Source organism: Poecilia mexicana, unplaced genomic scaffold, assembly GCF_051168715.1.
Source record: "Poecilia mexicana isolate PSO_F unplaced genomic scaffold, ASM5116871v1 scaffold_10, whole genome shotgun sequence".
NCBI classification, from domain to species: Eukaryota; Metazoa; Chordata; class Actinopteri; order Cyprinodontiformes; family Poeciliidae; genus Poecilia; species Poecilia mexicana.
The window spans coordinates 6,155,034-6,161,511 of NW_028263379.1; the positions used below are offsets into that span (position 1 = coordinate 6,155,034).

The 6,478-nt window shown below is 38.9% G+C and overlaps 1 non-coding gene across 1 annotated transcript; it reads right to left on the bottom strand.

The window, feature by feature from the left end:
* Positions 1–6,060: 6,060 nt before the first annotated feature.
* trnav-uac (transfer RNA valine (anticodon UAC)) lies at positions 6,061–6,133 on the bottom strand. Its single transcript has one exon. It is a non-coding gene; the product is annotated as a tRNA-Val (tRNA).
* Between the last annotated feature and the right edge of the window lie 345 nt (positions 6,134–6,478).

Sequence of the window (6,478 nt, forward strand, 5' to 3'; positions counted from 1 at the left end):
GTGAGTGTTTGTAAGGTTGTTTGTTTTGAGATGTACACTTTTGTTCTGAAACTCATTCACTTCTGGGACTTACAACCCATCTCCTTAATGTACGATGGCCTGACATTACTACATTACTCTCTTAAAAATCCATCCACAAAAGTTTGTGCTTTCCCAATTTAATGTATGTAAACTTCTGAATTTGGAAAAGTAATTTGAAAAAGCTCAGAGCTGTATCTGGTTTGGGGCATCTGGCTACTGTATTCAGCTGATCCCCAACAAACAAAAGAATATTCTCCAAAGAAAAGTCATTAATTCTCTACATTTCCCTCATAACACTGTTACAATGTGTGGTTTAATCCCACCAGCAGCCTTGACTCTAAAATTCATCTTAATATGCTTGCCATGGGCTACATGTCCCAGATTTAGACGTCGTACCGTGATTGCTTCGAGACTTAAGTAATTTACATTTAAATTCCTAAGGTCTTCTTATTGAATAACCAAGACTGCACATTTAGCTAACATTGTCACCCAAAGTCATCCAGAGTTGGAAAGCTGGGAGAGCAGGGAATGGAACCAATGACCTTCCAGCTCAGGAATGAATTTCTCTACCGCCGTCTGAGCGAGACGCATTCCCACAGGCAAACAGCTGAGCCCTGAACACAACACCATGTCGATATACCATCATCCTCCATCACCACACCCAAGAATCTGAAGATAAAAACATCCCAAAATATTAACAAAATCCATTCCTACTTTACAGCATAACGAATAATACAGTGTGTTCTTCACTCTTGGTGATATTTTACATATTTCCTTCACTTTTAAATTTTCCTTTTGTTCAAATGGTAAATAAAATCCTTAAAAGAAGAGTAAACAACAGCCGAAAACATACTCGTCTTTTAAATGCGCTCCTAATTTAGCTAAATGTCACCATAACATGATGAGCTATAAATAAGTCATCACTGATGCTTTCAGCTTGGAAAAAAATAATCAGAGCTCTGAAGGGAAACAGGTAAACTACGTTTCAGCTCGTGTGATGAAAGGAAATATTATGCAGCAGCTGTTTAGGGAGTGGCACAGTGAGCTGCCATCTGTATGAAAATGTCCTAGGCTGTGAAAGGCAAACCTTTAATTTTTCAAATCATTGTTATGAACTGTGCTTTCTATGGCTAAAGCAAGGTGTCTGATTTTAACCAGCTCTGCTTACCTGTTAGACATTTTACTGTATCTCCATGTAAAACTGAATTTGATCAAATTAAAATAATACCACAGGTTTGGGACAGAAATCTGAGACGGGAAGAAATTGGACCACCAATTTTCTCAGGTTCAGTTCTCTTCCAGATGCCTCACCTGATCTGTCATAAGAAACATAGATCATCCATCTTCACTGAAAACCACCAAGATTGAGTTTTCAATCACATATCTGTTCGTTCATTTCAGTACTTTAGGTAAACTGCAAGACCAACTGTGCAGATTATTTTACAAGAGTCAATGTTGTGATAATGGATAAAAAGCTCCACGTATCAGTGATTCCACATGTGCATTTTGAGTGAAGCAAAAAAAATATACTAGTAATAAAAATGTTGAAATAAACACTTTCTGGGGCACATCTAAAACATTTTAGGTAAATGTGAGCACTAGTAATTAACTTTGCACAGCAGTAAGCATGGGCGGTTCTAGACCTGGGTCAACAGGGGCCAGTGCCCCTGTAAAACCTGTCCTGGTCCCTTTTATAGCCTAATAAATCAAATTCCTTCTAATAATATGTGTCGGCACAGAAGCAAGACTGTTTCTTACATTCACAGTTATACATTTAATTTAAAATGAAGGTTTTCGCCTTTTAGCTGTAGTGAAACAGGATGTCAGTTTTCATCAGGGGTCCAAAACCTGCAGCTCTGGAGCCGCAAGTGGCTCTTTGGCTCACTTACTATATTAAACAATGAAATATTGCCCTATTTTTATTCTCACTCTTCTCTTCTGTGCCCTCATGAAAAAAAATCACTGCCCATACTGGCCCATACTGGCCCCTTACTGGCCCTTGCTGGCCTCATACTGGCTCCCCTGATAAATTTGGTCTAGAGCTGCCACTGGCAATGAGGTAAACATATTTTGAATTCTGTTTAGTCAGAGACAGCTGATGCATAATTTCTCTTGAACATTTTTTTTATTATTAGAAAACTTTTACTTTATTTACTACTACATTTTTCTCTTTCTCCTTTTCAACAGTTTTTCAACTATAACATGTGTTTGCCACAGAAACTAAGATAAAAGAAAAATATCAGCAGAAAGTTTGATACTTTCTCCATGGCCAGCAGGGGCCATGGAGAAAGTATGGTCAACTACAATGGATGATTGGCCAGCTACAATGTAACTCAGTGGGATCCCAACTTTGTTTTTACCCTCAAAGCACCTCCTCTGTGGGACAGCCATTGATTTTTCCCTCAGGACAATCAAATTCATTCAGCCCTGAGGTGTTCACAGTCGAGTTTCAGAGCACATAAATGCAGCAGCTTGATTCAGTTCAGATTAACTATCTGGTATCAAATTTGCTACCTGAAAGTCTAAATGAGAAAAATATTTTTAAAAATGTGATCAGGCCTTAGAAGGAGAGCATTTGAGAAATCAATCAAAACAATCTGTAAAAAAAAATAATTAGAAATAATTTTAAAAAATTCATTTAATACTCCAATTAAAAGCATCTGAAAGGCTACAATTTCGTTGACTTTTAATTTTAGATTTAATTGTAAGGAATGTCATGAGCAGCTCACACAGTCATGGTGGAATCAGTCCCACCATGTCTGGGAAAACCCAGGTTGCTTCCAGTGATTTAGAGAGCTGACAGCATATAAACCCAGCCAGGGAGCTTTTCTGGCGTGAACACAGTCAGCGAGGAAGGGCCAGCCCTGCCAGCGTCTTTGAAAATTATCTATGTAGAAGCAGACGCTGTCTCTTGTAAGAAGAGACTATGGTTCTCGTTCCCACTGAGGAAAATTCCTGCCCTGCTTGTTATTCCAGTGTCTTGTTTGTCACTCTGTGAGAACAGTTACTGGTTTTACGGAGCTAAAGGAGAGTTAAGGAAGTATTGAGAGCCTTCTTAATGAGGAAGAATGGGCAATCTTAGTCCTACTTTCCTAGGGTGGGGGGGCATAGTGTTGGATATATTTCTTCATATTTGCAACTTGACATAAACACACAGAAACAACAGTGGCTCCAACAGTAGATTTCTTACAGAACTCATCTAAAAACACAAGAAAATGTACATCTGGCAGTTATTGCATAGATTAAAGACATTTTCTAAGCTCAATGCATTTAATGCTTTGGCTTAAAGTATTGATCTAAGGACTGGGTGCTGCTGCTTTGTCATAGATATTGTTCTTGTAGTTCAATGAGCCAGGCAGGTCAGCATTCCCCGCTCCTCTGGATATCTGCAGAATGGACATTTTACCAGTCCACCACTGGTGCCATACTTAATCCATTTATCCAGCCTTCAATTCATCTGGACGGTTTTCTCATTATTTGAATTAATGTTAGGAGTTTGTGCAGACCAGTCAAGTTTTTCCGCACCACAACCATTTATCTATGCCTTTATGGATTTTTCTTTGTGCTCTGGTGCTCAGTCATGTTGGATAAAGAAGGAGCCACCCCAGAAAACTTTTCTGTTGGGTTGGAAGAATGATGAAATATTCTAGAATGTCTTGTGATGCAGCATTAGATGTTCTGTTCACTGGACCCCTGGGGCTGAACCTAAATGTTGAAAAACAGGCTCAGGGTGTTTACCCACGTCATAATTTGGCAGGTTTATTTCGACTGGGGACCAAAACTGTAACATTTGTTAAATTTTCAACAGATGTGGTGAACCCTTTGAAACATCTGTTCCCGCCCTCGCCTGTGGTGGCGCTGCACTGAGAACCACTGAAAGAAACATCTTGAAAACCTCTGAAGAAGGAACTGAACGCAATTTCCTTCTTTATGAGAAGGAAACAAAATGAAAAGACGTCAGCTTAGTGGTTCTAGGATTTCTCTTTTGTCCTTGGTAAAAAAAAAAACAATGAGCCATTTCTCCTGCTAAGGCTAGACACATTTGTTTTACTTGTTTTTACCCAGAATGCCCTGCACTATAGTTCACTTCCTGTTTTTGAAGGGACCTCCTATTCACTAGCATTTACATATGCATTCAAACTGCAACACAGTTGACTTCAACCAAACCGAGATCTGGATTTTTGAATGCACCAGAGTTCACTTCTTTGGTCTGTATCAAAGTTTAATTACACATTCACAAATGAATGAACTTCAATTTAATGAACTAGAGTTGAGTTAAAATGGACTCAGGGCTGCGCCTTCAAAGTACAATCCTATCCGCACTCAACCTCAACATAATCCACCAAGGGTTCTCCTAGAAACGGACAAACTTAGTCTAATCCACATGACAGAGCAGCACAAGTTGTCCTTCCTAAACTCTCCACTGCTCTGCAGTCCAGTGGTGACCACTGCATATGATGCTATTCTATCCCGTGACTGTTTCTGCAGCACTTCAGCATCTCCTGACTCTGCTGTGTCATTTCAGGCAATCCAGCACTTTACCACCAAGTTGCTCTCCTTCTCAAATACTTCCCCTTTCATAATATTAATAGTAGAGGAATTTCACAGGTAGCATTCTATCAAGGTACAACACTCCAATTCATTAAACTCCTAGAGTGCTCCATTAATTCACAAATGTTTATAATAGCAGTGTGCAACCTGTGGCCATGAAAGTGATTTAACAGCAGAATTCAATTATTTAAATGGATGAGTGATTTTTTTTGTCAGGTTTCTGTATAGAAAACCTGACATTGAAGTAAGATGAGAATAAAGTATTTAGTAAACAGTTTGACTTGAGTTCCTCTGCTTTGAAAAACATGTACACATTCATATTCATTCAGTTTGATCCAAGCCCAGCAGTTCTGAATCTCCTTTCTGCACAGGTTTTACTGTAGCAGGTCTAATTTAATATCTAGTGAGCTCAGCCAGAGTGGATTGTAGCTTTTCTGCCTCCATGCTCACTTCTTTCCCCTGACCATTTGCACCTGGAATTTGTCCTGCCAGTCATCAGCTGCTTGGCTTTGTGTACTCAGTGGCTGCAATCTACTCAGACCTGCTGCTGGAGGACTTCCTTGGCAGAAACCTTTTTCTGGAACATTAGACCTGTTTGACCAAACCACAATCTGCCAGCACTGCTTCTTGAACGGGAGATGGTAGTATAAAGAGGAATTATGAAGGCAAAATAAAACTGAATCCTGTTTTTGGCTAGCATTTCAATTACAGAAAGATATTTATTGTATTGTTTTTGTACTTACATCCAAGACGAAGAGGAGTGGTTAATACCCTACTGCAGGGGTGTCAAACTCAATTTCACTGAGGGCCACTTCAGCATATTGGCCCCCCTCAATGGGCCACATTGACGGTACAAATCAGGAGTGCATCCCTGCTAAAACACCCAAGACAAAAGGTTGACTTCCCTCATTCAGTTCTGTAGAGGCTTATAATGAGTCAATGGTCCAGGTGTGTTAGAGAAGGAATGCATCTAAAGCTGCAGATGGTAGCTCTGGAAAACTAGACTTGGGCACCCCTAGCATAAATGTATAAAATACAATGTTAAAAATAAATTAAACACCACCTCATATTGTTAAATAACTGATTTTATGTATTGAAGTTTTAAATATTACATTTGAGTTTCCATGGATGTAAAATTACTGCTCAGTTTAAAAATTACAATATTTAAATCAGTGTTTAAAGGTGAGCAAGCAAATAATAAAAACAAGTCACATGGACAGAGATTATATTTACGCAAAGACTTAGTCTCAGAGGCAACTGAAACCAATTAATTAAAAACATTCTTTCTGAATACAAATCTTTGGTTGAAATGTAGTTTGTAGTCAATTCATGCTCAAAACCTATTTTAAGTCAATCATCAACCTATAAAATGCTGGGGGGCCACATCAAAGAAGCCGACATTGAAGTCGATTGGCAAATGAACCATCACAAAAGAGGAAGACTCTTATTGTCTCACTGTACCCCAAGAGATGAATAACCTACAAAATCTGTTTCTGTCTGGTTTTGAACCAGAGACCTTTTGCGTGTAAAGCAAACGTGATAACCACTACACTACAGGAACTGAACTTCTCTGCTTTGTTTCAGTTTGAGGTTCCAAAGTTGAAGATGTGAGATGCAACGCATGAAAATTTCAACTGAGGTTTGCACTCAGATGCCTGGATTCAGTGTACAGACCATGACACCACAGAACCCTTGTTGACCTTTAGTAAACACCTGTGATGAATAGAATAGATACTGTGTAAACTGTCCATATAAATAGAAAACATGTTTTACTTTAATCAAAATCTGTTATAGCCTTCAACTTATTTAATAAACTATAAAATCATGGAGCAGGGTTTCCCAAACCTTTCCCTACCTTGACCCTGCAAACATCATTAACTTCTGGCCAGGGACGCACTTTACAAAT